Here is a 19873-nt window from a genome sequence, read left to right as displayed (position 1 = left end):
TAGAGAAGGCTTAGAGGATATCATGAAGATTGATCGAAGTAAGAACATCCATTGGTTCAAACATGTGGCATCGTGGATGTAGAAACTAGGCTTATCCCATTATTGGGAGGATCCATCAGAGCTGTCTTCATTTTGCAAGAAACTATTAAAGTCCACCTTTTGGACCTATGTAAACAATATTATGTTACATAGCTCCTCTGTCGGGTCTTTAACTTTGAAATTTATGGCCTTTAAAGATGTTGCTCAATTTGAACCCTTCCTGGACGAGGTACGTCCCCCGCTAGCGAAATCCCTATTTCTGAAGTTTAGATATGGGGTTTTACAAACAAATGTAAATACATCTAGATGGGGCAAAAACAAGGAGGACAGAAGTCATGATTGGTGCTCCTTATGCACAAAAGAGGTCAAGGAAAATGATGTGCATATATTTTTTTTCTGCCCTGCATACAAATTAGCAAGAAAACGATGGATTAGGTCTCTCTGTAGAAATTTGGGTGTCAGAAGCTGCAGTGAGGCCGAACGCATATTGAAGACTGGCACATCACAATTGGTCGTCTTTTGTGTAAGCAGGTTTTTATTTAATGTATACTTAATAAGGAACAAGGTAGGGTTAAAACTTTAGAGTTAAAAATCATAAGCCTTTACTAAATGCTTGTAGAAGAGTATTGCACTTGCACTTTCCAAAATTGGTTGTGTTTACAGTGATTAATGTCTCTTCCCCCCCTGATAGCACTTTTCGTAGTTTATGATCGGATAAACTTTTAATATGGTATACAATGCCCAGCTTTTAAATGTCTTTTTAAATATATTTATGATTGTAGATAGGTTTTATTGACGTATTTGGAATGGATTGTATAACCTGTATAGCAATCAATGACCCTTTTGTTGTGTCCCAACACTTGGATTAACTTTGAACATTGTCACATTGTATTATTAAGTGTATCTTTAATGGTTGTAATTGACCGAAATAAAGATTTAAATAATAGTAATGCTCGATTAGTAGTCCACCTTCGCGGTGGTTGAGCATTCTGTATAGCTATATTTAAGATAACTGCCGAGTGATCTGACATATGCTAGGGAACATGGCTGATTTGAATAGTATTCCTACTCACTGCTGCACCCACTAAGAAAAAATCGAGTTTTGACCCATGTCCGCATTTTTTATTGTGAAACTTACATTTCCCCCCGTTTGTTTTAGACTTATTAGCCATCTCTCTCCAAATATCTACTAGTCCTATATCTAACATTAGTTGTCTTACAGCCATTCTCATTTTGTGTGTGTTGAATGCTGCTCTGCGTGAAGTAAATTCTTGACTTGGGTTTAGGACCAAGTTAAAATCGCGCCCTAATACTATAAGATCATTAACTTCAGTTAGATGTAGAAGTAAAGTATATAGGGAAGCCGGATCATCCACATTTGGTCCATAATAACTTACAAAAGTCATCCATATCTCATTAATTTTTAATTTAGCAATTGCCCACTTCCCCTGTGGATCAACTATACACTCACCCAACATTGCTAACGCCATTCGTTAAATTAGAATGGATACTCCCTTCGTTGTGCAGGATTGAGTCATGCAGATACAATGTTCAATCCATTTCTGATGTTTTAAAACCATAGTCCATTCCTCTTTAAGTAAGTGAGATTCTTGGACAAGAAAAATTTTACATTCTGATAATCTTATCTATTCTAATATCCTTTTTCTTCTGGAGAGGACCCTCAATCCATTTACGTTCCACAACATGATTCCCAGGTCTTTTACTCTATCTTTTTAGGCATAAAATATTAAATGATTGCCTTTATTACAAAATTGTAAAAAAGAAGACCAGAGATTTAACCTTGTAAAATGAGGGAATTTTTTGGGGGGGGTTTTCTCCCACATGCTCCCCACCTAGTGTTTCAGAAGAAAAAATGTTTTTGCTACATTTTAAGTGCACAACACTCCCCCACCCCTTGGGGAAACCTTCCTTTGTACTATTAGAGGAACTCCTCTAAATTTCAGGTTCTATCTCTGACTCGGCTTTTTGTTCCAACATCTCTTATTTTGAGGAAATCTTATTATTCCACATTACTTTAAGTGAAGTGGGGAAACGTAGGTTCGCCGTGGCGCCCATATTTTTCAGTTCTTGCATTGATTTCCCCAACTCCCATTGCTTTTCTTGAGCAATATGGGATATGTCAGATCTAATGCGGAATGTCCATCCAGCCTTTTTATACACGCCCGCTTTTAATCCTCCTGCCAAGATTTTTTCTTTTAACATGTACGATTTAAAATTAACCAAGATCTTCCTAGGGGTTTTCTTCCCAGATTTTTTAAAGAAAGGATCCCGATGGACTCTTTGTATGTCATCTTCAGGAGTCTTTTTATCAATATCTAAATGAAGCTCTGCAAGAAGGTTAATTATAAATGACCTTATGTCTCCACCCTCTTCATCTTCTGGTACATTTAGGAGCCTGATGTTATTCCTTCTTGCAGCGTTTTCTAAGCTTTCCAGTTTCTCCTTTAAAGGCTTATACTCACCCTTTAATGTCTGAATATCCTGGGTGTTTTTATCCACTCGCTTTGTTAGATCTTCAAAAACTAATTCCATTGCCCCAACTCTTTCAAAAACTAGCATTAATTTTGGATTCAATAGTCTCACTGACTGTTTGTATTCTTAATTGATTATTTTCAGATATAGCAACCTTATCTCTTATTTCTGTGAGCAGTGTATTTAATAACCCCTCAGTATGAGAGGTGGCTCCCATATGACACTGAATTTGAACTGCCAGATGAACTTGCTTCTTCAGATAGCCCCCCCTTTCCCAGTGGGGCAGTTTTTTTCCGGGTTGGGTAAGGGAGAAAAGGATAATGCGCCATTTACCAATTCATTAGTTTCTTGCAAGAGTAATTCATACCTATTTTTTAAGAGTATTGGATACATTTCCTTTCTTGCCCCTTTATCATTCATATTCAGGAGTTGTTGTGGGGGTTGTTATGAGCTCACAGGTCTATTTTCACCGGCTATTAGATCTAAGTTAGGCGCAGGTAAAAGCTTTAATTCTTTTGGGGGAGACTGTGTAGCCTGTACCTTAAAGTAGGATCTCAGAGATGGAGTTAATCTGGTACTTCATGATTTATTTTTATTTTTAAATGTTTTCTTTTGTTATTTTCTAGAAGGAGTTTTAACTGGAAGGACTGGAGGGGCTTTTGAATTCGGGATGGTGTTTGCTGGCTTCACTTCTTTAGGGGTAGATTGTATTACCAGGGGGCCTGACAGCTCCTAGTCTTTATTGACTATTCCAGGAGGAGATTTATTTAGGCCCTTATGTCAAATGTGCAGGATAGATTTTTAATCACGCGTTTTAGGCTCAACCTTTTACAGCATTTACTGGCAGATCCGCCAGGTTTTACTTTAGCTATTGAGCAGAAGGGTCCCTGAGGTTGCGACTATCGGTCCCCTCAGAATACCCTTCATTTTGTATTATTGTGCCCATTTTATTCATTACCAAGGCGCCGCTTTTTATTAAGCATTCTAAAACAGGCCAAGTTTAGGCAGGCCAGTGTTGCCTTATTATTCTTGCAAATGGCCAATGACCCTAGGACGTTGTTTTGTATAGTGAACTTCTTGAAGCTAGCACTTAAATTAAGGAAAACTATAGGGATCTGATGAAATAGGTTTTATGTTTTTATAGGCTATCAATTGTTTGTATGAGAAAAGATAAATTATTTGTAATTGATTGTGAAAACATTTTTTAAATATCTATGTACTGGTATTATTATGCACTTTATGGTATTTTTTAAATGCCGAATAAAGTATATAATTGATTGATAGTCCCCAAATGTCTCTACTTCTCAATGATTCCGAGCCTGCGACTGCTACTAACTAGCGGCAGCCATTTTCCCCGAAGCTCCCACCTTTGGTATCTTGTGTAGGCCATTGCTATACATTTGTATTTTGAATATGGTGGTCATGTTGGGAAGAGTCAGTTCTTGAGTTATCTATGGAGGATACGATGATTATCTGTGGATCTTATGTTTGTGGGTAATGAATTCCATATATTATCTGCTTGAACAGAGAAAGATGTTCCACCCATGGTTTTTTTCTTGTATGCTGAGACTTTGAAGTGGGACCCCAATATGGAGCATAGGTTTCTTTTTATATGTTTTTTGTGATTATCTTCCTGATGACAAGTGGTCCCATGTATTGCTATAATTCTCATGATTCTTAGTAGTAGGGTGTAGTTTCCTGCCCATAACATACAGCAGTTGGTTTGTCAAGACTGGAGGAGGCCAAAATAGTGAGTCCGGTCCACCTCAAATATGACCATGTGCTGGGCAGGACGAATTTTAGGTGGTTGACAGTGTCAGTGAGTATTAACTTAATCAGCCAGACTGCCTGGGCAAGCTTGGCATAGGGGACAGTGTTGGTGCAATGACTCGAGTACCACTGCACCCACTGCTGATATCAGGAAGGAGGTCTCTCCATAAGGCTGGTTTTCACCGCCCAGGCGCCCAATGGTCCCACACACAGTCAAGATCACAGGCTTGGAGTAGGACTGGTGCATCCGAACTAAAGGGCACATGTGACAAAGTTGTGAGTCAGCCACTAAAAGATCAAGCAAGGTTCAAGACGGATGCCTGGCTTTGGTTTAACTAGAGATCTTTTCATGTGGTTACATTTGCTGAGAGATAAAGAGAAACCCATCTAGTGGCTGAGTTGGAATATGTGAAACCAGAGAACCTGGATAAATCCCAGCTTTCCTGCTTAACCATATTGTGTGATCCTAGGCAAATATTTTATTTCATTGAGCTTCCTTTTTCTTCATTATCACAAGAGCAACTTCAAGTATCTGAGTTCAGAATGTGGGTTGTACAAAAACACTTGTGCTTTATTTTATAGACTATAATGTTTCTCCATTTATGAAACGAATCCTGGTCAAAATGAGTGCACGTGATAACTAACTTGGGGGCATATTATCAAGAAACGGCGTTAAAATTATCGCCGTTTTAGCGGCAGATAACTGCCGCTAAAGCAGCGATAATGGGCTTGATACTATGCCCTTGAGAATTCCAATAGAAGCTCATGTTCTGGTGTCAACATGGGCTTCTATTGGAATTCTCTACGGCATATTACCAAGCCCATTATCGCCGCTTTAGCGGCGGTTTTCTGCCGCTAAGACGGCGATAATTTTAACGCCGTTCTTCATAATATGCCCCTTTATTCTTAGTTCACTAATGGCATTATTGTCAGGGTGGGGGAAGCCAAGCGCAGCCCATATTATAATGCGCTCCCCCCTTAATAACTGTTAGGGAGAAGTTCAGAATGGAGTAGCATGGGGGTTTGATGCGCAGAAGCATGAGTCCCATGATATGGAGACAGACATCAAATGATAAGGAAAATGACAAACTCAGCAGCAGAAACATTTACACATAGAGCGTTTAAAAAAATATATTTATCGAAACAAACTTTCTATTGACCTGAATTCAACAATATGTATCACACAGAGGCCTGAAGGCATCTCGAGCAATGTCAGTCTGAGAGATTGGAGCACCTTAAAGCCTTTCTATTGAGTTCTCCTCGTTTAGTGTTAGGTTCCCTGTTATCTCTCCTAGTGTGTTCACATAAGGCAATATCATCAGCATAACAAGGGAGTAATTTTTCTAATATTTTGTGTGAGCACTGCATAGCAAAAAGCCATCAGCTCCTCATGCTGCATTCAATTACTTGCGGTATGCTGGCTAAATTTAGTGCACCAATTCAGGAATTTGCTCTATCATCAGATCACCCAGTATTCAGAAAAACGTGCTCATCCTGAAAGAAATATAATCATCATAGCGATTGGGTGCGTACATATATCTAGGCCTGAACTTACTGCAGTCCAAACCAGTGACCTGTAACTTAGCAGTAGCGTTGTTATTTTAGGCTAAAAGGACTGTCACAATCTCTTCTCTTCAAGCAGTGATTGGGCCATTTGTTTAACTTTGATTTGAACATCCTGACCCTTCCAGCAAAAGCAAAGAACTTCAAACTGTGGGGCTTTCCCCCTCAGAGGTTAGTGACTGCTCCCACTCCTTTGCTTATTTTTATTAGGTACAATTCCTGGTCTTTGGTGAGCTTTCCACCCCCATGGGGACAGTGTGCCTCACGGCTGGGGAAGAAAGACAACATTGTTCTCTTTTGGTGTGGGGAATTTCACTATGCCATAGTGGGCCGTCCCCATGTCTTTGTATTTTGTTTTGCAATTTCCTGTTGTCCATCGAGCTTTCGGCCCCACTATTGGGGCTCCTTGGGACCAGAAAGACTGCATTGCCTCCTTTTTTGGGTGGTGTTATGATCCTAAAAAAGGGTGGCCTTCTCTCACCCCTTTGTTTATTTTTCACTAAGTCATAGTGGTATCTTGTGGGCTTTCTAGCCCCCAGGGGATAGATTGGAAGCAAAGTCCCCAATGTAGATCAAGGGGGTAGAAAGGCTGTAATGCCCACTTTTGAAATGGGAAATTGGCCCTATGCTATGGTGGGTTTCTCCCTTGCCTTTGCCCATTTTTTGTATTTCACTGATGTCGTATGTATCATATTGTGTAGTTGTAAAAACTCGTGTAGGTAATAGTTGAGCATTTACTCCCAGAGGTCCACCTTGTTTTAAGGATAGTGAAAGAATACAGCATCAACATTTCCTATAAACATATTGGTAAAGTCATAGGGCACTCTAATCTAAGCAATGCTGCCCAGAAGAAACATTGATCACCACAATCAGAGTTACTTTTAGACTCTTTTTCTTAGCAGCATCTGTGTTTGCTGCGGAGATATGTATTGCCCTACGATAAATATCTGGTACTATATTCTGATCAATTGGGTATGCTTTTAGCCGTTGCAGTTTAAAGATTTCGTTCACTTGTCTGCAATCTACATTAGGAAGTAAACAAGCCAATAGTCAGTGTTCAGCCTTAATGTACAATCAAGAATATTGTTGGGCTGTAATATGTGTTGTAATTTAGAATCTTCCCTCTTGGTACCTTCGTTTGTTTTAAGCCCAAAATGTGTCTGTTGAAGGCAATCCAAAACGTAGTTGCCCCCAAAGAATAAAGAGGAGCTTAAATCCTTTTTGGATCTTGCTGAATTCATGACAAAGTATGTCCGGACATTTTTAGATCTCTCTCATTGTCTAAGAGAACTCCTAAAGAACCATGCACATTTCAATTGGTCTGAAGAACACCAAAGTGCCTTTGAAAATATCAAAAAAGCCATTTTGTCCGCCTCATACTTGTGTAACTTCGAACACAGTAGAAAAACCATCCTCACCACAGATGCCATCAGCAAAGGCAAAGGCCTTGGCGCAACTCTCTCTCAGGTCATTGATGGCAAGGCGAGAATCATGGCTTTTGCTCCTAGGGCTTTAAATAAATCAGAATCGCATTACTCAGTGGTAGAGAGGGAAACCCTCATATGCTTTGGGCTGTCAAACATTTCAAATGTTACCTGTGGAGCATCCAGTTTGGCATCCGTACCGACCACAAACCCCTCATTCACATGCTCTTCACTAAAGGATCTTACAACACTACGCCCAGAATAGCTAGATGGGTGTTAGGCCGGCAAAGTTTTTGCAACAAATTGGAATATGTCCCAGGAAATCAAAACGCAGCCGCAGATTGCCTGTCCAGATCTCCCTTAAAGGAAATGGAAGAGTTTGATACATGCGAATATCCTATCTTGGCTATCAATATTCCTGCCCTCACTGATGATGAGTGGAATTCAGCAAATTCAGAGGATGGGGTGCTTTCCAAAGTCAAATCGTATGCTCTTCATGGGTGGGCGAACAGCAGGAATGAAGTTGACAACGAAGTGAAAGTGTTTTGGGAAGTGAGACACAAAAAAAATGGAAGCAATAACCTGATCGCAGGAAGGACAAAATCTTACCCCATTCAAAGTTGAGGGACCTGGTTATCGATCTTGTCCATGGAGAGATGTAGAGGTCGTTAGGTGCTGACGTCAGATGCCGGAACGCTGTGCTGCAGCTGTGCTGTCGCAGAGGAGCCGCCCGAGGCACCCAGGGCTGTGCTGCCGCTGTGCTGTTGCTGCCACGGAGGAGCCACCCGAGGCACCCAGGGCTCCCGACGGCTCTGTTTCCCGCCGGCGACGGCTCCGGTTCCAAAAAAAAAAAGCTCGGGAAAATTCCCCCCCCCCGCCGCTTCTTGATTGCCGGCTCCGCGGCGGTTCAAGGGTCGATCCAGGGGGTTGAGCGCGGGCCTGACTGCAGGACCACAGGCTCAGGCGGCGGCGGAGCAGAGGAGAGGAGGAGAGGTAGTTAGTGTAAACCAGCAGCAGCTGCCACGAGCCACGAGTCCAGCCTGCCCGCCAGGTGAGATCCCGACCAGTTGTGCTCCGTGTTGTGCTACGCGTCCTGGGATGTCTGGCTGGGATCAGTGACCCGGAACCCAGGGGCCAGGTTAACCGCTTCGAAAGGGTCCAGTGGGGCCAGCGGGTCCGGCGGTGAGACCTGTGGTGTGGTGAGGCTGGCCCCGGTCTACAGGAACGCTGAGTTAGCTACCGGTCACCGGGGGCCGCACAAATTTTGAGTGGATAGCACATACTTGCCCTCTCTGCAGTTACCATCAACCCACGGCGCCAGTGCATTGTGAGCTGTACCCGCCTTCCCATCACTGCTTCAGAGTCCGCCAAGTGCCAAGTGCCAAGTGCCAAGCCTAGCTTTAATATCTGCCATTATCAGAAGGCAGGAGAAGCTGGGAATACGTAGGGTGGGTAGAAGCTGCAAAAGGTGCGGTAGCTGATGCAACAGAGGTGGAAGCATCAGTAGCAGAGGTGCTGTGCACAAACTTGAGGAATCTGGGAGCTGCACTCCCTTTGGCTCCGTCTTTGCTTTTTAACCTGCCAACCCTGCTGTAAGGAGCAACCAGAGCACCAAGAACAACAGCTTTCGAAAGGCAAACTTATTGTACAGGCACAAATAGTGATGTCCAGAAGTCTTGTTTGATTAATTCCTTTATTTTTTCAATAGAAAGAAACGAACAGCCGACACGTTTCGTCCCGGAAGGGACTTCTTCAGGGCAAGTATAGAGTGATAAATCCTTGGCGATGTAAGCGGTCGTGTGGCGAAGGCAGGGGCAGGGGCAGGATGATCCCTGTTGTGATTTTGAGGCGGTAAACAAACGTAACGAAAGCAACGGTAGCTGGAGAAAGATTTATATTGTTTCTGTCCTCCAGGATAAATGAAGAGCATGGGCTTGAGAGTTAGCTATCAAATGTTGGAAATACAGCAGGGTCTGAATTGATCTTAGACAGGGGAAAGTATGTCCACGGTGCACCATCCATAGGTGGTGCACCTTGATCTGCGCTTAGAAATAGCGTCTTCAGTAACTGGTGTAGCTATGTGTCTTAAAGAAACTCTCCTCAATGTTCAGCCAGATTCGCGAGAGTAGACGACATTATTATAAATTTCTTTATTCGGCTTTTCACATGGAAAGACCATAAAAGGAGCATTTAAAAATTACATTTACACATATTTACACAAGCCTACAATTTACAGTTCATTATTCCAAAGAAATTCATACAAAAACATTCAACGTGGTCATTTCAATTAATTAAGTTAAAACTGATTCCAGGTTATTTTTTAAAGATTTCTTCTATGTTTCCTAATACATTTCAGGAAATTTAAAACGATGTAGCAAACATGTTCAGAGTCAAGCATTTGTAGGCTAAGCATTGCAGGGCGGTATTGCCTAAACCCCCATCGCCTCAATGTTGGTAAAATCCAGATTCTCCTGTGTTGGTGATAAAATTTACAAAACATGATAACATGTATGTTAGTTTGTTTCGATTCCCCATCACAAGGACATAAAGGGAGAATTTGGTCCCAACTATTACTTTCGGGGAATGTCACCAATCTAAAGAAAGTGTCCAATCTGAATCTTGTTAATAACATCCTCTCGTATGTAGAGAGCTGGAGAGTTAGGTACGGCTGGATGGAATATGTTATCTGGACCATGTTTGCATGCAAAACTGAAGGTTTTTGCACTTTGGACATCAGTCTCAGTGTCTCTAAGTGACTGAGTGCTAAATTCTTTAAAACCTTCTTAGGAAGGTAGACCAATGTCTCTGGTTGAAGATAATAATTCTCTAGGCCAAGATCTTTTAGGACATTTCTAACATAGCTGAGCCATTTTACTTTTAGGGACTGATCAAGAGCCATGGTGTCAGCTACAATTGACTGGGTGAGGGCATTTTTGACCGAGGTCCAAACGCGTCTCCACAACATCAGTGGTTGGATCTTTATCAGGTCTTCTAAATAAGGTATTCCTAATTCCAGATGCGAAGCGTAGGTTGATGTTCCTTTCGGGGTAGCTAGAAGGAATCCTAAAAAGGTATTTTCCACTACCTGGAGTTGGCTAATGTCTGTATGTCCCCATACTCCCGCTCCATACAAGGCGATTGCCTGACACTTCGCGCTATACATTTTCAGGAGCTCCACTGGTGCCCTCCTCCCCAGTCTCTGGGAGAAACTCATTAGGGCCGCTGTGGATCTTCTGAACAGGTGACATCTTGCCTCAACTGCTGGCCTCCAGGAGAGTTTTTCATCTATCATAATTCCGAGGTATGGGTACTGGGGGGTGACCTCCAGTTTTTGGTTATCGAGGTAAATGTCTTTTACTCGTTTTTTCCTAGAACCGGTGGTCATGACAAACGTTTTTTTGACGTTTACTTTCAGGTCAAGACCGCCCATAAAGGCTGTATACCTATTCAGAGAGTGCTGTAATTCTCGCGGTGTACGTGCGAGGATGACAGTGTCGTCGGCATAGAGCAAGGCGGGAATCAGGCGCTGTTTTACACGTGGGAGGTCCTTGGCCCCCTCAACATCTCCGCCTCCAGACCGTTGGTATACAACGAGAAGAGGAAGGGTGCCAGGACACAACCCTGCCTGACTCCACGCTCTACTCCGAACGACGCCGTCAGCTCTCCGTTCAGACCAAAGCGCACTCTTGCCGAAGCTCTAGAATAGAGTTCCCTTAAGAAGTCTAAGAGAGGGGGATCCACACCCAATTGCCCTAAGACCGTCCACAGCTTCGTATGCGAAACACAGTCGAAAGCTGCGGACAGGTCTACATAGACCATGTACACCATGTTATTCTTTGCCTGCATGTATTTCCCCAAAATCAGACTCAGATTTAAGGCCTGCTCCACCGTTCCGAACCCCTCTCGGAATCCAAACTGGAGGTCCGAGATGATAGCTCTATCATCCGCCCATTGCTGGAGTCGCTCGAGAATTACTCTCCCAACAACCTTTCCCAGCGAGTCCAGCAATGAGATGGGACGGTAACATTTCACATCCTGGCGGACCCCTTTTTTAAAAATGGGGACCATGATGGACTTAGTCCAGGAATTTAGGAGACCTACATTAGCAGCGGCTATGCAGACTCTGGTGAGGATGTGGGCCCAGAGCTCAACGTTGTGTTTAAAAAGGTCCACTGGGACCCCATCTGGGCCAGGGGCTTTTCCGTTCTTGCTTGAATCTAAGGCCACTAGTATGTCGGAGATGTCAAAATGGAGTGGTATTGGATATGCTACTATTGGGGGGATATTGACAGGGTCGATGGTAGTGGAGGTGTTTTTAAAAATGTTTGTAAAGTGAGCCACCCATGTTTCTTCGTCAATTGCCACTTCGATGTTTGGGCTGTTATTGTCAGTGAGATAAGGTGCTCTAACCGTCCGCCAAAAGGCCTCGCTGTTTTTAGCAACAACACTCGTATGAAGATCTTCCCATAGTTTTTTTTTAAGTTCCTCAATTCTTAGTTTACGTGCCTTTGCATATTGGGACCTAAGGAGTTGGATCTGCCCCGTATCTCTAGGTTTGGAGTGTAGTGCAAATTTTAATTTAGTAAGAGCTGCAGTACAGCTGTGATTAAACCATCCGTTCTTTATAGAGATCTTAGATTTTGAGTTGACTGTCAGTAATCCCTTGATTTTCTCCAGTATGTGGCCGAAGTTATTTAAGACTTCTTCATGGGTGGCCGATAAGTCCAAACACTTATTAATGTTGGGATATGCCTCAACAACCAATTTTTTTATAATTCCATTTGGATTGATTTTTCCCCATTTTAGGGTATAACCATTTCGTTTGCCCAGGGATAGCTTGTTCTGTGCAAGGGTTTTTGCTATTATTGTTTTTTGGGGTTTATAGTTGCTTAAACTAATGTCCATCCTCAGTGCCAAATGATCACTCAGTGAATTAGCGATGATCTGAAAGGCTCTAGCTGTGTGCGACAGGCCGGGTGACAGGAAGATGTAATCAACTGTCGTTTGATGGCCCCTGCCCACGTAGGTAGGATGGAGGGTGTTTTGATCTGAATTTAAGGTATTAGCTATTACAAGATCCAGATCAAAAAGCAAATTATTCAAGGCATTTCCCACCTTAGTGTGGGTAAAATGCACCAGTGATACGTCGGATTCATCAACGATCCCACAACATGTTGATTTTATCAGCGGGCAAGGATGGAGATTAAAATCACCTCCCCATAAAAGATGAGTCAACCCACATCCTTGCTTCAGCCGATAAAGTTGAGTTAGTTTCTCTTGGACGTTTCGTAGGAGGCTCAGAAATTGGTCATCTTCTAGATTGTTATAAGAGTTGACCAAGAGAATCGTCTCCTTGTCCTCAAAGGAGAGCGAAAGAATTTGAAAATTTGGGTCGGAATGGACGTTGGTCACTCTAAGAAGTTTTAAAGTATTTTCGATATATGTTGTTAACCCGCCTTTAGGTCTACCTACAGAGCTTCGCACAGCTGGAACAAAATACGTTTTGTATCCCGTGAGGTGGAGCTCAGTTGTGGTCCATGTCTCTTGGAGACAAATTATTTTAAATGGTTTCAAAAAGTGAAAGGCTGTCCCATCCTCTACCTTAGGGCGTAAACCCGCCACATTCCAAACAAGGATAGATATGAAGGGAATGTCGGATTTTATTGCCACGGGTTCTGTTGCTACCATGGAGATAGCTATTTTTGACGGTGACTGTGGTAAATTTGAGTTATTGGAATCAGTTTCCGTTGATGGTCAGTCGACCATTTCGAGGCCGCTAAATCTATTGCTCACCGGAACAGTATACCAATTGTCCCAGTGGGGCGGTTCTCTATAGGTCGACCTCGACGTGTGTGGACCCCATTCATCCCAACGTCCTCCCTGATGACGCGAACCCACTAGGTGCCAGGAGTTATCCTGGTCGCAATACCGAGAACCTCCAAATTGTCTTGTGTTAATGAAGTTTATGTGATGTGGAGGTGGCGCTTTCCAGGGGAAATCATGGCCATGATAAGATCCATAGGGTTGTCTGGGGGGATAGAAAAAGGAAAGAGGTTTAATATCAATCCCTCCATTGGGCTTCGAGTGATCCCGAGAAAAAATAAAATCTACAACTCGGGGATCTTCAAAAGTGATCACGATACAATCTCCTGGGATCGTTTTTCTGCCTTTTCCCACCCATGGGGTCCTGCGTACTGTCAGGATCCTTCCATACCAGTTTGGGGGCATAGGACGGTTATTATGTAGCCAATATTGTGCCTTATTTTTCAGGGACCACATGGGTTCAACACTGTGGTCCACCAATTCAGGCACTCCAGTCATTACCACAACATAAGGAGAAGCATCCAGAGGCAGATCTGTTGGGAATCTGAGTTCGGTGGGTACACTAGGAGCATCTCTATTAGAGGCAGGGATCAAGGGATTGGCAGCAGGAATTTGTGTTACCGGGGTTTTGGATGTTATTTTATTTTCTACCACTAACTTCAAAACAGGAGTTGTAGTTGAAGTGGAGTATCCCTGTGTGAAGGTCGTGACGTTAGTGGATGGAATCACTGTGGGCTTACCTTTCGTTGGTGCGGGAGTTATGGCTAGTGGTGGATTTTTTTGGATGATTACGGGTTTCAGAAGAGTATTCCCAGACTTGGTGGGAACTTGTTTATTTTGCTTAACTCCCCCCATTTGTAACCCTAACGGTTGTTTTTGCTGTGAAAGATTAACCAGCTTGGATAGTTGAGTCTCCATTTGCGCGAGCTTTACTTCCACTGGTTGCAAAAAAAGTTTAAAAAGCTCTATGATCTTATTTAACAAGTGGGGATTATCACTATCCACTAGTTCATTACCGCTAGGTAGAAGGATTGGGGATTCCAGATTAATAGGGGTAGGGGTAGGGATATCGTGAGCGGGGTGATGAACCATCACGGGAATTACTAACTGTTCTGTAATAGGTGGTAGATTCTGTGGTGTCCTAGGGATATTATCTGTCTCCTTGGATCTAGACTTTCTCGAATGTGACTTGGTTTTTCTTATGGCACCTTCCCTCATTCCCCTCGCTTTCTCTCTGTCATCTGATGTCATTTGCGGAAGGGTTTGTGGCAATAGGTCAGGAGTTCTTTCGAGATCTGAACTTAAATGTAGATCTGAGAGCTGAGAAGCCGACAGATCCACATTGTTTTGTAAGCTACGCCTACCCTCGCCAGAAGCCCTTTGACCGTCATTATTGTTAGCTGGTAGAGGGGTTCTAGCGTCGGCCAAACTGCCCATAGAGGATCTTTTGGCGAACGCTAGATCCAGGGAAACTCTCTCCTCCATCAGTGAAATACTTTTATCTATGAAGGTATTAGCCTTGGTGATAAAGTCATCCATTGGACCCAACATTTTTCCCACACTCCCAGTAGCCTTCGATTTATTTCCTATAGTAAGCATAGCTTGCTAAAGGAGGAAAAGGGGGAAAAAAAAATACGTGGGAGAAAAGTTAGAAGGCTGGCCCAGTCCAGTCTCTCCAGTCCTCGAACGGCCTCAAACGGCCCGCCCTTTGCCCGGGCTTAGCCCCGGGCTGAGTCCCGCGCACGTCCCGCGGTGCGCGAGGGCCAACCAGACTTGTTCTCAATAGGGGGCGTGTCACTGAGAGGGGGCGCGGCAGGTCCGGGAAGAGGAACCAGCGGTAGATCTTCTGTGGAATGCTGGTCCTCGCAGTCCCGGTCTCCGCTCCTCTCTTCTCTACAGACACAGCACGGCAAACAGCAGCTAGGTCCCAAGGTACAGAGACCTCCAACACTCCTCAGGCAGGGTAAGGTCCTCGCAGTCCCGAAGCAGTCTCAAGCGGCTCCCGCGAAGCGGGGGCCGCAAGAAGTTTTAAGGAAATGAGAGGGGGCGTGTCACTGAGAGGGGCGCGGCAGGGCCGGGAAGAGGAACCAGCTGTAGATCTTCTGTGGAATGCTGGTCCTCGCAGTCCCGGTCTCCGCTCTTCTCTCCTCTACAGACACAGCATGGCAAACAGCAGCTAGGTCCCAAGGTACAGAGACCTCCAACACTACTCAGGCAGGGTAAGGTCCTTGCAGTCCCGAAGCAGTCTCGAGCGGCACATACGATCTCTATCCTGTAGAACCCAGTGGCTGCGACCCTCAGTCCGTATAGCACCTGATGGTGCTGTTAATTCTCCTTGTTTTTCATTTGGGTTTATTCCCAATCTTGCAAATGTATACTGCATGGAGACTAATATCGTACAAACCCCCATGAGAGTCACAGTTTCTGAAAAAGAGCGTAGCTGCTCGCTAATCCAAAGGGAATCTATCCCTTTTCCAAGCAAGTTATGTAGAATTGGACGAAATCAAAATACAAAAAATTCGATGAAGTTAGCGAAAACAGAACAGGAACGACAAGTCCCCTCCACAACAAGCAATTCCAATGAACCCAATAATCCATTATCGACCAAAGCAGGCTTACCACAACTGTCTAAAGAACTCCTCCATCATCCTGAATCACCAGATCACAAACTAACATTTATCCCAGAATATTCAACAAAGGGGCCACAGGATATTCTCAATCGAGGTAACCTGCTAAAACTGTTTAACGCAACATCAGCATTAAGAGAGATAACTTCTCGGGACCTTCTAGCTGTTGAATTTCAACAAAACAGTCATAACGCGGACACCGAAGACACTGTCACAACTTGGGCCTCAAAGGCCATTGCAGACAAGATATATTCCACAAAACCACAGTTCGAAACATGAGGTATATCCATCGTCCGACACAAGTGTCCAAGATACCCCTATCCCTTACAAAACAGCTCTCGTAACCAAACAAAGGGGAACGGAAACAGAGGACCTCCCCTCACCTGTCTACTAGGTGCCCGTGCTACCTCGCCTGTAGCAGCAAGTATAAGGGATGGGGTACCCCCGAAAGAAAATGCGCAAACATCCAGTCAGTACGACCGGGATAGAATGGATTGGGGTTGGGTTCCCACGGTCCTGAGTAATAAAGCTACCTAACCTGGAGCAAAATCCTTCTACGGCGTCTTACACGGGGAAGGTCATGCAGAGTGTAAATAAACCACCAAGTCTCTCACTCTGCTCATGGAATGTACATGGCTTCCAAGAAATGGAGCTTGACCATGACACACAAGCCTTCTTCCATCAACAAGATGTAATCCTAATCCAGGAGTCATGGAAACTAACCCCCACAGTAATACCAGGATTCAAGGACCTCTATATATTGGCAGAAAGATTCTCAAACTTTGGGCACCCTCGGGCGGTTTATCAACCTACATAGCCCAAAAATACAACTGGCAATCAGAAGTACTGGACGTGGGTTTCAATTGGGCTCAAGTGATCAGAAGATGAAGATCTTGTAAGCAATTGGGAGCAAATGATTCTGGACTTGCTTCATAAGTTTCCAGTAACGCCAGGGAAACAGGGTAATTTAAACTTCAAGAAGGAGCCTTGGTTTAATATGGAATTAAGAACAAAAAAAAGAAAGGTCGCTAAAGAGGTCCGAACACTTGCCTGCCAAAAAACAGGGGTTAAAGGTAAAGGATGTATGACGTTACAACGCATGCTATTACAACGCATGCCTTTACGAAGCAAGTTTTACAACGCAAGTCGTTACAACGACTTGCGTTGGGGGGCGCTGGATAGTGAATAGTTTAATTTACTATTCCAACTCCAGTCCCCGTGGACAGTAGGGAAGGTGTTGGAAACTATTCCCTATCCTAGAGCGCCCCCCAGCGCAAGACGTTGTAAAAGTTGCGTTGTAATGGTTGCGTAGTAAAGGTACTTCGTTGTAAAAGTTGCGTTGTAAAGGATGTTCCCCAAAGGTAAACAAAGGTAACCTGAATGAAGCTAGGAGCATTTACAGGAAGTCACTGAGGGTTGCAAAGTCATCTTACAAGGAAATGCTCTGGAACAAACTCCTAAGCGCAGGAAAACACCCTAACAGTCGTGACTTTTGGGGTATTATTAACGATCTAAACAAAGGATCAAAACTTCATCAGGAAGCAGGTGTTGGTGCTGATTCCTGGTCCTTGCACATGCAAACCTTATATTGCGCAACAGCCGCAGGCCTCGTGAATGGCTTACAGGCAACAAATGCAAACGAGGAGGAAATAATTAGAAGAAAGAACAAGGAAACCAAAGGCTTAGAGTCGGAGGAGGATCTAAAAGAGCCCACCTATTTCCTCGATTTAACCACCAGAGGTGAACTGAGCAAAATAATATCAAGACTGAAGACAGAAGGTGCAGCAGGCCTGAATGGGCTGCCAAACACAATCTTCAAATATGATCCGGCCTTTTGGGCTGAGACCCTAACGCCACATTTACAAACAAGACCAGGTCTCTGCTTCATGGAAGGGTAACATTATTCATCCAATATTTAAGCATGGTGACCATCGCAACCCAGCAAACTACAGGCTTATATCTTTAATAGATCTGGAGGCTAGGCTCTACGCCTCTTGCATTCTTTCAAACCTACAAGATTGGATTGGAGAAACGAATAGAATTTCAACAGGCTTCAGGCGGAGAATGGGAACAATTACCAACCTGACCTGCCTGTCATTATTAATGGACAGAGCGGTAGCAAAGGGAGCACGGCTGTATGCCTGTTTTGTCGATATCAAGTCTGCATTCGACCGGGTCAACAGAGAGCGTTTGTGGGGAAAATTAAAGAACTGGGGCGTGCCGATCCAACTTGTAAAAGCAATAAAAGCATTATATAAAAATACCTGTGCAGGGCGCTAGGTGGCGCCAAACCGTAATGGCCGCACTGGAGTGAGGCTCCCGCCCGACCCGGCGCTCTTAACGATCCTTCATCATCCTGATCGGTTGAATTGACCTGGAACCCTAATAATCAGCTCCGCTACGGTACCCCGCACACAACGGTGTATCACTTGCCAACTTTGCGCGCCCGGCCGCCTTGGGAGAAGCCGGCGCTTCCGGAGCGGGAGTGGCTGACGGGGCGGAGACTGCATACTGCCGGACCCGCACACTAGGAAAGTCCGGGGATCAGCGGCCCACACAGCGAGACTGACTGAGAGCGGCGCGGAGGCTGTGTCCCTTCCCCCCCTCTCCCCTGAGGCCGGCCCGTGAGGAGACTGGGACGGGGGCCCTGGCGCTGGGCTGTGAGGCGGACACAACTTTTGAACTGCCGCTGTTCCCGCCAAGGAAAGCGCCGTGCATTGCGCTCCGCCGGGAAGGCTCTGACGGCTCAGCGGGCCGCACTGGAGGTGAGGGGAATCGAGCGCCTGCATTTCGCGCCTAAACTGCTCCGCTAAGATTGCCTGGGCCGGGGAGATCTGAGACGGCCCCCTGCTTGTACTCCACAGCGCGCCCGTCGCACAGCGCGACGAGACAGCGAGAGGAAGCGGCCTGCTTCGGCCAGATCTGCACCGCGGACCTGCGCTGCGAGGGAGCCTCGCCTACTGCCATACAAGCTACGTCTCTGCCCCACCTAAATAGCGCGGGGGCCCTGGCGGGGAGACAGTGAGTGGGCCTACAACTGCGACCTGCGTGAACAAATCAGGGGGCTGATCTGGGATGCCACGTGGGTACCGGAGGCCTGGCCTAGGCGATGCAGAAATGTGCTTTTGATTGACCGCCCCCTGGGAGTGGCTGCTGGACCCCTCTAATACTGTGGTCCTGCCTGGCTCGTGGAGTGGGCCCCCTGACTCCAGCAAGATCTGAAAGACACAGTGTGGACACCCCCTCTCACGGGGGGAAACATCTGACGATCTAACTGCCCCTGAGGTCGGATACACCTGCTTAGGGACTGGATGAGTGACACGAGGGAATCCACGGAGTGACCGACGCATGTCCACCCAGCTCAGGCGACAAGGTACAATAGGAGACCTCACACTGTACAGCTTGACTGCCTGTGCCCCACCACTGTCGGAACTCCTTTAGCTGTGACTCTGGCGGCTTCTTCACTGGCGACGGCCCGGACCCCGAGGCGCGAAATGGGACGCAACGATGCCAGGCAGTCCAAGATACCGTTTGAGTCCAAGAAACCTGCCGGGAGAACGTCGGAAGTGGAGAAAAGCCCCCCTGCACAGTCCCCCCCGGACGAAGATTGGAAGACGCTCCTGCTTGGAATGCGGCAAAGCTTGTCAACCATTGATGCCAAGATTGACACCATCAACTCGCGAATGGATAAGGTGGTGACGAGACTGGAACAACATGACACCCGTATCAAAGAGACCGAAGACAGGATTTCTGTGCTGGAAGACGGGGCGACGACAACCACCAAGCAAGTTACGCAAATGGATAAACTGCTCAAAATAATTGCGGATAAAAATGAAGATTTAGAAGCGAGGTCCAGGCGCAATAACATCCGCGTCCTGGGCCTTGCGGAGACCACAAACACTGGGAAACTGGAGATCTTCATGGAAAAACTGGTTGTGGAACTGTTCGGACAAGACTCCTTCTCCCCGCACCTGATAGTGGAACAGGCACACAGATCGCTTGCTGCACCTCCCCCCCTTGGGTTACCTCCGCGTCCTATTATCGCCCGCTTCCTGAACTACAGGGACAGAGACGCAGTTCTTCGTCGAGCAAGGGAGCTGGGCACAGTATCCTATGGCAACGCAACGCTGTCCT

The sequence above is a fragment of the Lissotriton helveticus genome, chromosome 9, assembly GCF_964261635.1.
Source record: "Lissotriton helveticus chromosome 9, aLisHel1.1, whole genome shotgun sequence".
NCBI classification, from domain to species: Eukaryota; Metazoa; Chordata; class Amphibia; order Caudata; family Salamandridae; genus Lissotriton; species Lissotriton helveticus.
The sequence above is the reverse complement of the archived record's forward strand: the minus strand, read 5'-3'. Positions refer to the sequence as shown.